Genomic DNA, 14515 nt, shown 5'->3' on the forward strand with positions numbered 1-14515 from the left:
GGTCACTCACATAGGACAACAGAAGTGTGCTTCGGATTTTGATTTATTAAAATAAATGGGGGGCTCCTGGGTGGCTCAGTTGAGCGTCTGACTCATGGTTTCAGGCTCAGGTCATGGGATCGAGCCCCACGTTGGGCTCCGTGATGAGCATGGAGCTTGCTTGAGATTCTCTCTCTCCTTCTGCCCTTCTCCCCAACTCATGCGCTCTCTCTCTCTTAAACCATTTTTTTTTTAATTTAAAAAAAGAAATGAAATGGAGGAGGATAGACCTTCAGTAAAGAATTCCTTTAAACATAGCACTTTTCTGAGACTATCAAAATGTTTATTATCAATTTCATTTCAGTACAGGTAATGAGGGTCTCAGAAGCCCTTTCCTGTCTGAGACATGATGTCACAGAGGATCCCTTACAGGTACAGCCACTCTCACACTGATGTTACGAGGCCAACTTCCTGGGCTCTGTCTCCTAGCACCTTCAAAATGAGTGAGTGATCTTGTCTCATCCCAGCTTCCTCTTCTCTCTGAGCTTCTCTCCCAGGTAGCTGAAGAGGATGGCCTGAAACAGAAGGAACGTTCCTTGGCTAAAGCTTAATGCAGCAAAATGACAGAACCCTCTGTAAGCAGGTACAATTTCAAGAGATTCAGACTGCAAATATTTCAAAACATCAACAAGTATCTCTCAATGTTTATATCCGGGTAGGATTATGTGGTTCACAGGCCCTAGTCCAGTAAATACTTACAAGAGATTATAGCCAGATGGTTGCCATATGCAGAACTATCTCCCTGGCTACATAATCAGTAAGGACATGAGGGTGAAGATGCAAACATTTCATTTTGCAGAATATGAATAAATTCACAGAGAATGGAAGTAGGAGAACACAGCTCCAACTTTCATTCCTTTCCTGATTCTCCAAAATCTCCATGTGGATCACCCCAGCCTTGTTTATCTCTAAATAAATAGGAGTAATTACTTGAACTTCATGAAAAAATTCACCAAAAGCCCTGCAACTTTCATCTTCCCCAATCTGTAACTGGAAAGATTGGAGCTTATATTTTCTGTGGTTCCTTCTAGACCTAACTGTCTATGTGTATGTCTACTGTTCTCCTACAATCTGATATCCAACTCATTGAAACTCCATTATCTTTCAGGAAAGTCTTCATCAAAATTACTAGGGTCAACAATCACCAGAAGTCAACCATATCACAGATGTGTCAATATTTTAACATTTGAACTGATTACCCATACATCATCACACCTGGAGTTAGCACAAAAAAAATCATGACACTCTGAGGAACTAACATTTGAATGTAGGAATGTGTGCCTCAGTGACTGAGAATGTGGGTAGGAGAGAGGGATAGCCACATGGTTTACTCAGCCCCTGTGAAGGGGAATGACAGAAATGCCTTTCAAAGGACACAGCTGATGTGCAGGAGAGAGAGGAGCCCACTCAGCTTCTCAACTGGCAGAAAGGAATTATACTAACTTCAACTTTCCTTGGCCACTTACAAGAGGCCTTGGATGGTCAAGCTGTGCTCTCTACCCCTCCATGAGGGCGATACGCCCCTCACCCATTGCTGCATTAAGAAAGGTTCTAGACAAAGGCACCCATGTGTCTCTTTTGAAATGATCACATGAGATATTGTTGTTCTGACTTTGGGCTCTATGGGCAAATGGGTCTCAAGAACAGTAGCAGAGTGGTGGAGTGGAGCATGAGCTGGGAAAGTGGAGATATTTATACAAATGACTGAGAACTACAGTGATTTCATGTGAAATGTCGGGCAACCCAACTTCTCCAACTACCATAATAAATTATATATTCTTAGGGCACCTGGGCCACTCAGTTGGTTGAACAGCTGACTTTGGCTCAGGTCATGATCTCGAGGTTCGTGAGTTCGAGCCCCATGTTGGGCTCTGTGCTGACAGCTCGGAGCCTGGAGCCTGCTTCAGATTCTATGTCTTCCTCTCTCTCTGCCTGCCCCTCCCCTACTCACACTCTGTCTGTCTCTCTCTCAAAAATAAATAAAGATTTTAAAATGTTTTAGTAACTAAATAATAAATTCTCATGTATATAATGGCAATGTTGCAATAGACATTGTGGTTGCTTACAATTAAAATTACCGTACACTGTGGTTATGTTGGGAATGTGACAGACTTGAGTACATGATCTACCATTCTTCCCTTGAGTTAATAAAAACATCCTCCAATCCAAATACTTCCTTCAGCCCCAAATTTATTTCCCACCTGTTCTACTGACCTCAAAGCAACATGACAACATTTTATATACCTGACATTTCAATTTTGTGAGAGGGAGGCTTGGTCCAGGTATCAGTAGGACATGTAACATTCATACTGAAGGTGGGGGATGGTGGACACAGAGAACCAGAGCACCTGGTGTGTTCTCTCCCTGCGATGCTATGAAGACTCATAGAACAGCACAAAGGAGGGACAACTGGCCCTACCTGGAAAGGCAGGTCACCTCGCGTACATGGTCTGTGGGAGTTACAGTCAACAGATGATCAGAATGATTTTCAATTTATCTCGGAAGGTCTCATCTCTGTAGATGCCAGGGTCCTTCTATCCTTATTCCTCTTTCACAATCAAACTCATAACCACTGCCTGGTTATAAATCTTTCATTCTCTACCATGTAATGTGGAAATTTCATCACTGAGTCAGTTGAAAGGCACCTTTCACGGAAAGAGAAACATCACAGACATAGACAAAAAGGAGAAACATTTCCACTCACAGGCATTAATGAGAGCTCAGAGCAAACACTCAGTTTGACAAATGCTCTCGCCAGAAAGAAGGCTCAGAAGATTTGGGTTTACCTGAAACAAAGAGGAGGTCATTTACAGAACATGAGGGGACTGTCCCGCTAAAATCAGATTTCTGCGTGTCTAAACGACCTCGCACATGGGCTTCGGAACTCACCAGAGCAGGTTTTTGTACAGAAGAACCTAGAAGGTGAAGGGCAAAGAATACTCACCTGGCCTTCCCAGACAGTCCATCTTTATAATATTGTCATCTTTATCCTTACACACAGCATTATGCAGGGACCATCTGTACCTGAGCGAGACTGTGACAAAGTTCCCTGGATCAGAGACAAATACTTGGAAACATCCTCACGGAGTCCCAGGTGCTATAGGGTTTTCATATTCTTTTTTTTTTTTTTTTTGAAAGACAGAGAGACAGAGCATGAGCAGGGGAGGGGCAGAAAGAGAGGGAGACACAGAATCTGAAGCAGGGTCCAGGCTCTGAGCTGTCAGCACAGAGCCCAACGCGGGGCTTGAACTCACAAACTGCAAGATCATGACCTGAGCCGAAGTCAGCTGCTTAACCGACTGAGCCGTTCAGGTGCCCCATATTCTTATACCTGGGCATTAACCTCAGCTCAGTCAGGGCCCCAAATACTTCCTCAGGCTCCACAGGCATACTGAGAACAGACTTCCTAGCCAAGTCCTGGCCTCTGCCCCCAGGTATTTCTATCATACATGAAAGCATGATTTCTTAGGAACTATCAGCCCAGGGTCATTGAAAGGGTTAAGATCCAGAGATGAAGAACTGTTTTCCCAGGTCGTGTATTAAGGGGCATAATTTCAAATACCTCACATTTTAATGGATCCCTCCCCTCCTCATTTAGGCACCACATTAAGACTCACATTTCCTTATGTGTTAATCAACCTCATTGAAGAAGGGAAAAAATAAGACAAAGACAATAAAAAGAACGCTCGTGGTAAACAGGATGTATAGCCGAAAGGCCACATTTAGGTGTAAGCTGCTGCCTGCTTCCAACCCATACATGAAGATGTGAATACGGATAAAGGTATCTCTGTCCCAGCTCTGTCGCCTCCTAAGTGACAGGGTGATGAAGTCACAGTTTGAGAAACAATGGAAGTAATGAATATCTCCATGGGGATTGGCCAAGCCTTTCAAAAAACAAACATGGAGGAAAATCAGATAGGTTCACTTCTCCAAAAGCCTCAGTGGCCCCCCAAACACTGAAATGTCTAACCACAGCGAAGAAAATTGAACACTCCTGCACAAATGCTCAGATTGGGCGTGTCCCCGCATTGGAATCATATCTGCATTCAAAGGGGGTGGCCCGTTTGTTCAGACTCCTGTGCTGCCATAGAGACCCTGAGGTCCCGGCTTTATCTAGAGTAAAAGACATCTGAGTTGGTGGGAGAAGAAAGGTCAAATGTTCCTGAACAGAAAATCCATATATTTGCCTAGAAGCTCCAGAACTCCCTGTCTCCATGTTCTTTTTTTTTTTTTTTTTAATGTTTTACTTATTTCTAGGAGAAGGAGAGAGAGACAGTGTGAGCAGGGGAGGGTGAGAGAGAGAGGGAGACACAGAATCTGAAACAGGCTCCAGGCTCTGAGCTGTCAGCACAGAGCCCAACGCGGGGCTTGAACCCACGAGCCGTGAGATCATGACCTGAGACGAAGCTGGACGCTCGACTGACTGAGCCCCCAGGCGCCCCTTGTCTCCGTGTTCTTACTCACGTCAGGAATGTGTGTCCCGTTGACTGCAGGACCCCCCCCCCCTGCCCCCGTGACTGGCATCGGGGGAGGGAACGGTTTATTTTCTGAGAAAATTGTAAGTTGTCTTCTAAATGGAACAGAATTATCAGGCAGAGGCACTGCTCTGAATCGCACCAGGATATGCTCCTTGGTTCTTGGCGGCAGCTCTGGAGACCCTGGGGAGAGAGCCAAGGGATCCGGCCTCAGCATTACCTGGTACATGAACACGACCTTGCTCACAGATGGAACTTTCTGGAGCAGTATCGCCTAAGTTTTCACTTATTACACAAACCCATCTAACATGTTTCGAAGAACTTAGATCAATCGATTCGCCCCCATTGGAAAGAGCACCTGACAGCAGAGGTTGTCTTGTGCTTCAAGCCACTTTCCCCAGAGATTCCCAGCCCACCGCCACGGGCCCCCTTCCCCTCCCACGAGCATCCCAATCCCTGTCTGAACTCGACCTTCTGTAACATGACCAGTGCACGTTAAGAGGAAATTATATTATGGGGCGCCTGGGCGGCTCAGTTGGTTAAGTGCCCGACTTCAGCTCAGGTCATGATCTCGCAGTTTGTGGGTTCAAGCCCCACCCCTCGTAGGGCTCTGTGCTGACAGCTCAGAGCCTGGAGCCTGTTTTGGATTCTGTGTCTTCCCTTCTCTCTGCCCCTCTCCTGCTCATGCTCTGTCTCTCTCGGCTTCTCAATAATAAATAAATGTTTAAAAAATTTTTAAGAGGAAATTATATTAAATAAATAAATAAATAGAAATTATCTCCTTTGAGTCAAAGTGAGTCCCCTGGTTACAGGGGATGGAAACAAAGCCATACGCTGCTTGCCTGCCTTTATTAGCTTCGTTTTGAGAACGCTCTGAGGAACTGAGCGTTTCTTAACCTATATTTTTAAAAGATGTATGAAGATAAAAATCAATGGTTAAAAGCTGAATTAAAAAGCAATTGTTGATACTACTTAGTGTAACCAATAACTACCAGAAGAACCATATCTGCTTTGTTTTGTTTTGTTTCATTGTGAATGCTTTCAACACAAGAACCACAACTGCTACAGGCAGGTGTTTTAGGCTTAAGGATAATCAGTGACTCCAGCATTTTCTCCACCCAAAATGCCTTTCCTCCTTATGCAGAACTCCTCAATACTTTTCATTCTTTTTCAGATAAAGTCTGTGTCCCCGCATATAAACAAACATTGGGGGAAAAAACAACATTCTATAATCATGAGTGAGATATTTAAAAAGCAAATATTTGCCTTTCCATTTAAAAACGATGCCTGAGGGGTGCCTGGGTGGCTCAGTCGGTTAAGCATCCGACTTCAGCTCAGGTCATGATCTCATGGATCCCGAGTTCAGGCCTTATGTTGGGCTCTGTGCTGACAGCTCAGAACCTGGACCCTGCTTCAATTCTTTCCCCCTCTCTTTGTGCTCCCCCTCCACCCCAGCTTGCACTCTGTCTTTCTCTCTCAAAAAAATAAATAAATAAACTTAAAAAAATTTTTTAAACAATACTCAAAACTTTAAGATTAATTTAATGACCTAAGATACTAATGTAAATAGTGAATGGAGAAAAATGTGGGGTTATCGACATTTAAAGGTATATGAAGATTGTATAGAAAGGCAGTAATAATAGTTCAATGGAGCTTTTTAATTTGATATTTAGCATTATTTTATCAAGACAGTGGTCATTGAGGAGTGAACAGCTTTCTGGAAGTGTTACTCCATGGCATCCTTAGCTTAAGAGATGACTGCTTTGACTTTGGAAGTCAACCATGATAAACTCTTTGTTTACACAAATATAAGGGCAGCAACCGCCTTTGTTCAGGAAGAAAACTATTAGGTCATCTTACATCTCAGTTTAAGTCCCAGAGGGTGGGTCACGATGTGTATTTGTTAATAAACACATCAGGCTTCCCACCACTCAGGGAGCATTTTGGAAGAGCAATCGTTTTCTGGGAAGGATGTTAAGACTAGAACCTTCATGTCTCAAACGAAGATATAAAAGTTTAAATAGCCAAGATTTGGGGGAAAGAAATGGAAAGCTATTGGGATTGTAAGGTGCTTTTAGAAAGGTGAGAAAGAAGACAGTTTCCATACTGGCACGGATTTCAAAAGGAAGGGATTTCAGCTGGAACATTTGAAGCGTCCTGCCCCAGCACCTTGAAGAATCCCTGAGAAGAACAGAAAATGAAGTAACCAGAGCGGTATTGAGCTCCTAGAGCAGTACAGAGCATGTAATCACTAGGATTCTCTGGAAGATGAGCAGAGAGCTCCCCTTTGCACCGACTGGGCAACTGAGCTGATTGCCTCTTACCAATTCTTCCCCATCCCTCCCCCCTCGTAGGCTCTCCCTCAGCAGCAGGGGCTGGAAGACGGAGAACTACATTTCCCACAAGCTTGTCTGGGTGGAATCTGGTTTAGGTTCCACGGTGCTGGGCTCGCCAGTTTACGGGAGATTTTGTCTTGTAGGGGTCTTTGCACTCGCCCTGGAATTTGCCAGCCTTGATTTTGCAACATGGTGACCTTTAGCAGTGGTTTCCTGAGGTTTTTGAAACTTCGTGATGAGGAATTTTGTAAATGTATAATTTCCCATAGTAAACCACTTCCTGCTTGAAATACCTAGAGGGCTGTTTGATGTCTAATTTTAGAGCCCGGGGGCTCCTCAAATTCACTTCACCTGGAGAAGGATTACATTTTGGGGGCGCAGGGCAATCGGGCCTTTGAGTTGTCAAAGTAGCGGAACATGAAGAATGAAACATTTGCAAGAAATGTGTTGGGTTGGTAGACAGGAAAAAAAGAGAAAGTAAAAGAAATTACACTGAGTAGGAAATAATCAGAAACTTAGGAAACTGAAATAAGAAAGACATGCAGAAACCCAGAGGTGAAGATAAAAAAATTATTTAAAACTTTTTAGGGGCGCCCGGGTGACTCAGATGGTTAACCACCTGACTTCAGCGCAGGTCACCATCTCACCGTTGGTCAGTTTGAGACCCACTTCGGGCTCTCTGCTGTGAGCACAGAGCCAGCTTTGGATCCTCTGTCTCACACTCTCTCTGCCCCTCCCCTGCTCTCTCTCTCTCTCTCAAAAACAAATGTTAAAAAAAATTTTTTTAAACAGTCAACATTAAAAAGAAGAATCAATAAAATCTAATAACTAACATATAAAAAGAGAACAATAAAGTGGAAAATGGAAAAAATAAAAGTGCTCCCAGAAATTGCAAAAATATTTTTGAAGAAAAAAGATACACAAACATACCGAGAGATAGTAGTCCACACAAAGAAACAAATGCAGACACACACACACACACACACACACACACACACACACACTATTCCATGGCCATTTTGAATAGCACCTTAATAGGCAACTGTTCAGTTTTACGAACATCAAAGTGAATTGAAATCTAACCATTCTTTATCAAATGGTATTGTAATTATACAATGAAGGTTTTTCCAGACAATTTTAACATTGAATGCAATGCAGAAATCTCTCACATAACTGTTCTCACAAGTAGTGCCAGACCTTTCTTTAGCATCTCTGCTGAGTCTCTTTCATCTCAAAACAACTTATTCTGAATTTCCAACCTAGGTAGCACGGCCCTCTTTTTCCCCTCCCTCCCCTTCTCCCTTCCTTCTCCCCGCCCCCCTTCCTTCTCTTTTTCTCCACAGTCCCTTATATACCTCTCCAACTATAGGCTTCCACACAGATGCTTTAAGGACCCATCATGACAAAAATATTGCACTTCATTATGTATCTAGTCTGATAAATTCTGCATAATAACTGGAATATGTCATCTGTTTACTTTTAATGTAATAATATACTTGGATTTAAGTTTATCTTTAAAAAAAAATATTGCACTTGGTTAAAAGAGGAGAACCGAGAGAAAGAGCTGATAAGTAGAGATACGTGGTAGGTAATGTTGAGAGAGGATGATGTGGAGGAACTTACGTGAAGATGGCTTCACCTGATACTAAAGCAGCAGCATTGGGGGGAGGGGCATGAAGCTCTGGGTAAAAAAAGGAAATCTATCCCAATCCCTTCCCTCTGCATCTGTCTTCACGAAACTATATCCTACGGGAGGGTGTGGAAGGAGCATGGCACTTATACAAGAAAACAGTCTGGACAGAACGTTTTAGAACATTCCAAAGAATTAGCTGTGTGATCATCTTGGGTGGAAGGGAGGACTCAGCTGCGGTCCTGGGTTAAGTGTTTGCTTCGTCTAATAGGAACCATGAGCTTTTCTTCCCCTGAAAGAATGACTCTCCATGTTGTTTAGGAGAAGAAGATAGCATAAGTCATTCACCTAGAATTTCACCCGAAAGTGGGAGATTTGAGATTTGGATTGACTATAAGCAACTGAGTGGAAGTTTGACAAAAGAATTCCTGGTAATATAGAACTTCTCTGAGAACCTCAAAATATTTATTATATCTCTTTTTTTTTTTTTTTTTCAGTATAAACATATATACTGAGGGTCTCAGAAGCCCTCTCACGTCTGGGATACGATGTCACAGGTGATTCTTTACAGGCTCAGCCGCTCTCAAACTGATGGCCCAGAGGAGCACATGTCAGCCTCAGAGTCCCTGGCTACCCTCACAAAGAGGGAGGGATCTTTTCCCGTCCCATCGTCCTTCCTTCCCAGAACTTCTCTCTTCGGTGACTCCAGAGGACAGCCTGCAACAGGAAGAAAATCATTTGATTATAACTGTGACCCAGCAGAATAGTGGCACCCATTTGGGACAGCAGACACAATGAAGGAGAGGCCGATGATAAAAATTTCTGTACATCATTAAACACTCAGCAAAATCCTGTCAGGACGGGAATACATGACTCTCGACCCATAGTTTGGGAAATACTTGTCACAAAAGATGATGGTTTCCCAAGATGGATATATAAGAAATGTTTTAAGCTCTAAAGCATTTGTTCCTCAAGGGCCAGCCTTTTCTTGTGACTTTGTCCTGATTCTACCTATGCTTGTAACCCCACCCTTTATAATAATAAAGCTATATAATGTTACTGTGATATAATAGTTATATTGTTATAACAATTATATAATGGGAGCTGTCCAGTGAGCTACAAAAAGTCAATCCTCACCAAATAGCCCACGACTTTCACCTTCCATAACAGAGAGAAAACAAAAGTTTAACATGTAACATTCATATTGAGGGGGTGATACAGGGGACACGAAGAACTCAGTGATGTCTAAGTTCAAGGACCAAAAACACAAGAATCTGGGTGTTATCTCCCTGTGATGTCACAAGGGAGTCACAGAAAAGCACAAAGAAAGGTATGGCTGACCTTACCTAGAGAGGCAAGTATAGAACGTTCAGGGATGATGGTCACCGGGGGTCAGAACGTTCCCCTGAACAGTGGACCTTCAGTCTCCTCGGGCTATTTGTATGATGATCTAGTCCTACAAGCTCCTTCCACACTTATCCCATCACAAAGGCAATTTTATAACAGGTGCCTGGACAAGAGTCACCTACTTTGTTTTTTAAATGTTTATATATTTTTGAGAGAAAGACTGAGTGTGAGCAGAGGAGGGGCAGAGAAAGAAGATGCAGAATCTGAAGCAGGCTCTAGGCTCCAAGCTGTCAGCATAGAGCCCGACATGGGGCTCAAACTCACAAGCTGTGAGATCATGACCGGAGCCGAAGTCAGTCACTTACTTAACCAACTGAGCCACCCAGGTGCCCCAAGAGTCACCTAATTTAATGGTAGCTTCGTCACTGGAGCTATCAGGAGGGACATCACAAGTATAGATGGGTCAAGAGAAACTTTTCCACCTACAGAACACCCTAGATTCTGAAATTGTTGGGAGCCATTCTGAACTCACCAGCTAAGAATCCTCCTTGTGAGGTTAAGGCAGGTTTGCCAGGTCTCCTGCCGTCAGATGATAACCGATATCTACCCCCACTTAATTGTTTCTGCTTGAGCACCGACCCCCAAGGCACCTTGTCTATTGGTATTGATAGTGACTTGTCCCCTTATTATGGCCCTGGTATGATGATTGCACCTTGTGAAGGAACTTGTTGTAGCTTGGAAAAACATTGATGCTTAGTAATCTGGAAATAGTGGTTAGGACTGAGTAATCAATGACACAAAAAGGTCAGCTATTGCCTTCAGGTTTACATTAATAAAATAATAACTTTGGTACAGACTGATATACTATTCCTGGGCATGGATGACGTTATAGGAACTATAGGCTCCATGGCTAATATTAAGATGTTTTCTTCTTCTTTTGATGTTGTGAGAGCAAACATTGTGTCTCTGGCAGGTCCTGTTTCCCTCCATACTTTCCCTTGAGCTACGAACAGTCTGATGACCCTTACTCATAAAAGACTGACCTTTACGTGTACAATTCTGTTTCTACCGTTGCATTAGTCCAAGAGGCTCATACAGCTCAACATGTAAATCAACTAACCAAAAATGTTTTTCATTCCCTAGCTATTCAAAAAATCATAGACAGAAAAAAAAAAAAAAACTAGACACAAAGGTAAATGCACTTCAAAGAGGCTATCCTATGTATTAGAAATGAGCTAAACTCTTTAAGGTACGGTTGGCTCTCTGGTGCCATAAGGAATATAACTGGACAATTAAGTCTGGCCCAGAGACAAAGAGTCTAATTTAGAGTTAAGGTACAGATAAGGGCAGAACATAAGTTACTACATATACCTTTGCTAATTGGTGATGTATAGCAGTCCCTTCCTCAAGGCCTGCATTCCACAAAAACCCTCCCTTACACTGGCAGCTGGGATGAGGATGGATAAGAGTAGCTAAAACATAAACCCAAATACAAAGGCTGACACATTTATGGTCCCCATGATGCTTGCACATTCGGCATCAAAGAAAAGGCTTACTCAAACAACTTATTAACAAGCCTAATAAGATTTACTCAACCTCATTGTAAGTACATGGCTCACTTGTAGCCTGTTAATTGGAAACAAAGTCATAAAAATTGTCAAAAGGCCTAACCATGCAAAATAAGATAAGTTTGTTACTATCTTAATCTGGGGGACCGACGTCAAGAATAAATGGGGTGGGATACTTCTATAAAACTTGTTTCTGTACATTTTCCACTGATCAAAGCATCTTAACACAAAAAATTAGCCACTGTAAAAATTCTATCTTCTGATGTCATGTTGTCGCTTGACCTATAAATAAGGACACCAAAACCGACAGGGCAGAGATGCCTGCCAGGTGATTAGAAAGAATCGCGGAGCTCTCTCATTCTTCTCGCCGACACCATCCATCCTTCAGGGACCCCTGGACAGGCTGGAGCTGGACTCCGCCATGAAGTTAATGAGGGCTCAGAACCAAACTTCTGCTTGAAAACTCTACTCCCTGGAGAGAAGACTCAGAATTCATAGGCTACACAGAGTGTGAAGGGCCTGTCTCATGGAGGCTAGATGTGGGTGTGGAGTTCTTAGCCATCTAGCCCAGTGACCGTGGAAGTTACTAGAGATGACAGCTCACGACCCAATGAACCCAGAGGTGAAGGGCAAAGACTACTCACCTGGCCTTCCCAGATGGTCCATCTTTATCTCATTTCCTTTATTCTTATGCACAGCGTTATGCAGAGAATACCTGCATCTAAGCAAGACTAAGACGAAGTGGAGTGGGTCAGAGACCGTCATCTGAAAATTCCTCCCTCCATCCCCAGACGACACAGAGTTTCCTAGGAATGTATGCCTGGACCTTATATCAACTTGGGCAGGGCCCTAGATACTTCTTCATGCTCTACAAATGTGCCACAAATGGGTTTCCTAGTCCAGTCCTGGCCTAGGAACTGGCCAGGATCCTTCTACACGATTATTATTTCCAAGACCTTTAGCCCTGGCTCATTAAGACCTTGAAGATCAGAGAGGAGCAAACACTGGTTCCCTGTCTCTCGCCTTATAATGTGTACCTTATCCTCACTCCACACACACATATTCTCTCATACAGCTCCCCTGTGCCCTAACCGAGGGGAAATATACTCACATTTCTTTATGTGTTGGTCTATCTCAAGTATAAAGGGAGAGAATATGACAAAGAGAAAAAATACAAAAAGCATAGCAAACAGGGCATAGAGCCAAGGAACACCATTTGGGAATAAACTGGCCCCGGATTCAACCTCCGCCATTGAGATCTGAAAGAAGACACGGAATTCTCTGCCCCGGGCTCTCTCACCTCCTAGGTGATCAGGGGTGATGAAGTCACAGCTTCAGGCACAATGGGAGGGATGGAGATCTGGATGGGGATTGGCCAAGCCTCATTCTATACATGTTGTATAGAAACAAGGAATCTCGAGGAGCTTCCCTTCTGCCGCAGCTCTGTTGAGCCAAAAATACGACTATCAGGTCAGATCAGTGAGACGGTAGATTGCTCCACAGATACTCAGACTGGGCAGTCCACTGCATTGGAACTGTACCCGTTCACAAAATGAAGGAACTGTTTTCTTAGACTTCACTGCCCTAAATCTAGTCTTTGTCAGCAGAATGATGCCTAAGTTGAAAGTCCTGCATTTTCCTGCAAAGAGAGTTCAGATCCTACCATAGAAGCTCTGAAATACCCTGTCTTTGTGTGTTCATGTCAGGACTGTGTGTCACACGGATCATGGAGAGGGAAGAGCTTCTTTTCTTTCTTTCTTTTTTTTACTGTTTATTTATTTGAGAGAGAGAGAGAGAGATTATAAGCAGGGGAGGGACAGAGAGAGGGGGAAGAACAGCAGATCCAAAACATGCTCTGTGTGTTAGCACAGAGCCCGATACGGGGCTTGAACTCCCAAACTGTGAGATTGTGACCTGAGCCGAAGTCCAGCTCAACCGACTGAGCCACCCAGGCACCCCAGGAAGGGTTTAATTTTCTAAGAAGGGGGTTATGTTCTTTTAGACAGAACATTAGGCAAGAGGGTCGCTCTGAATATCACCGTTCCTTTAATGTCTCTTGATTCCTAACCCACTACACAAGCCCATCTAACATGTTTCGAAGAACTTAGATCAATCAATTCTCTCCCATCCGAAAGAGCACCTGACAGCAGAGGCTGTCTTGTGCTTCAAGCCACTTTCCCCAAAGATTCCCAGTCCACCACCATGGGCCCCAGCCTGTGCCGGCACCACTCCCCCTGCACACGAGCATCCCAATGCCTGTCTGAACTCGACCTTCTCTAACGTGACCAGGACACATCCACTGATGAGGTGCTAATGTGCCTCCAGTCTTTGCCAGGTGCCAGCACTTGTTCTGGGCAATCTCCAGGAGCCTTCAGGCTTAATCTCCATCTGCCATGAGCACTTGCTTCCTCCTAAAGTCCACAAACAGCCTCTTGGTCACCCAGAACAACAGAGAGAAGTCACTGACAGCACGTCGCTGTCTAAGAACAAAAACAGTGCCCAGGGCTGGCTTGGACAAGAAACCAAAGGCCTAAATCCTGCCCTCTGGGGGCTTCTCATCCAGCTAAGGAAATAAAACCCCAAGCAGCAAAGGCATGGGTCACTATGGGAAAACTGGGGAGTTCTTTACAGAACATTAGAGGAAAAATATAGCTAGTAAATAATTGGAACTAAAAGGAAATGATCTCCTGAGAGTTAAAAAGGACTTCCCGGTTTCAGAGGATGTAAATAGGGAACCATGATGCCTGCAGGCCTTCATTGGATTCGTTTCTGGTTGAGTCGTGGAAACTAAAGTTCTTCAACACACACTTTTAAAAAACTTATCAGGATAAGAACTAATGTCTGTAAGAGACTCTTAAATATGGAGAAGAAACAGAGGGTTGCTGGATGGGTTTTGGGAGGGGGGATGGGCTAAATGGGTAAGGGGCATTAAGGGATCTACTCCTGAAATCATTTTGCACTATATCACAACTAACTTGGATGTAAATTTTAAAAAATAAATTAAAAAAAGAATATCTAGAAGCTAGAAGCTGAAACCCCCCCAAAAATTTTGGCGTCATTGAAGAGCCAAAAATCAAGTCCTCCATTAAGAGAAACCTCAGGCTGCACGTAGCCCCAATC

At 43.5% G+C, this 14515-nt stretch overlaps 1 long non-coding RNA gene across 1 annotated transcript; it reads right to left on the reverse strand.

The window, feature by feature from the left end:
* Window positions 1-297: 297 nt before the first annotated feature.
* On the reverse strand, window positions 298-3859 carry LOC120220452. The gene is made up of 3 exons (XR_005525577.1): window positions 3657-3859; window positions 2984-3073; window positions 298-554 (listed from the first exon to the last, which is right to left on the reverse strand). It is a non-coding gene; the product is annotated as an uncharacterized LOC120220452 (long non-coding RNA).
* Between the last annotated feature and the right edge of the window lie 10656 nt (window positions 3860-14515).

The sequence above is a fragment of the Hyaena hyaena genome, unplaced genomic scaffold (genome assembly GCF_003009895.1).
Source record: "Hyaena hyaena isolate Hyena2069 unplaced genomic scaffold, ASM300989v1 scaffold_700, whole genome shotgun sequence".
NCBI classification, from domain to species: domain Eukaryota; kingdom Metazoa; phylum Chordata; class Mammalia; order Carnivora; family Hyaenidae; genus Hyaena; species Hyaena hyaena.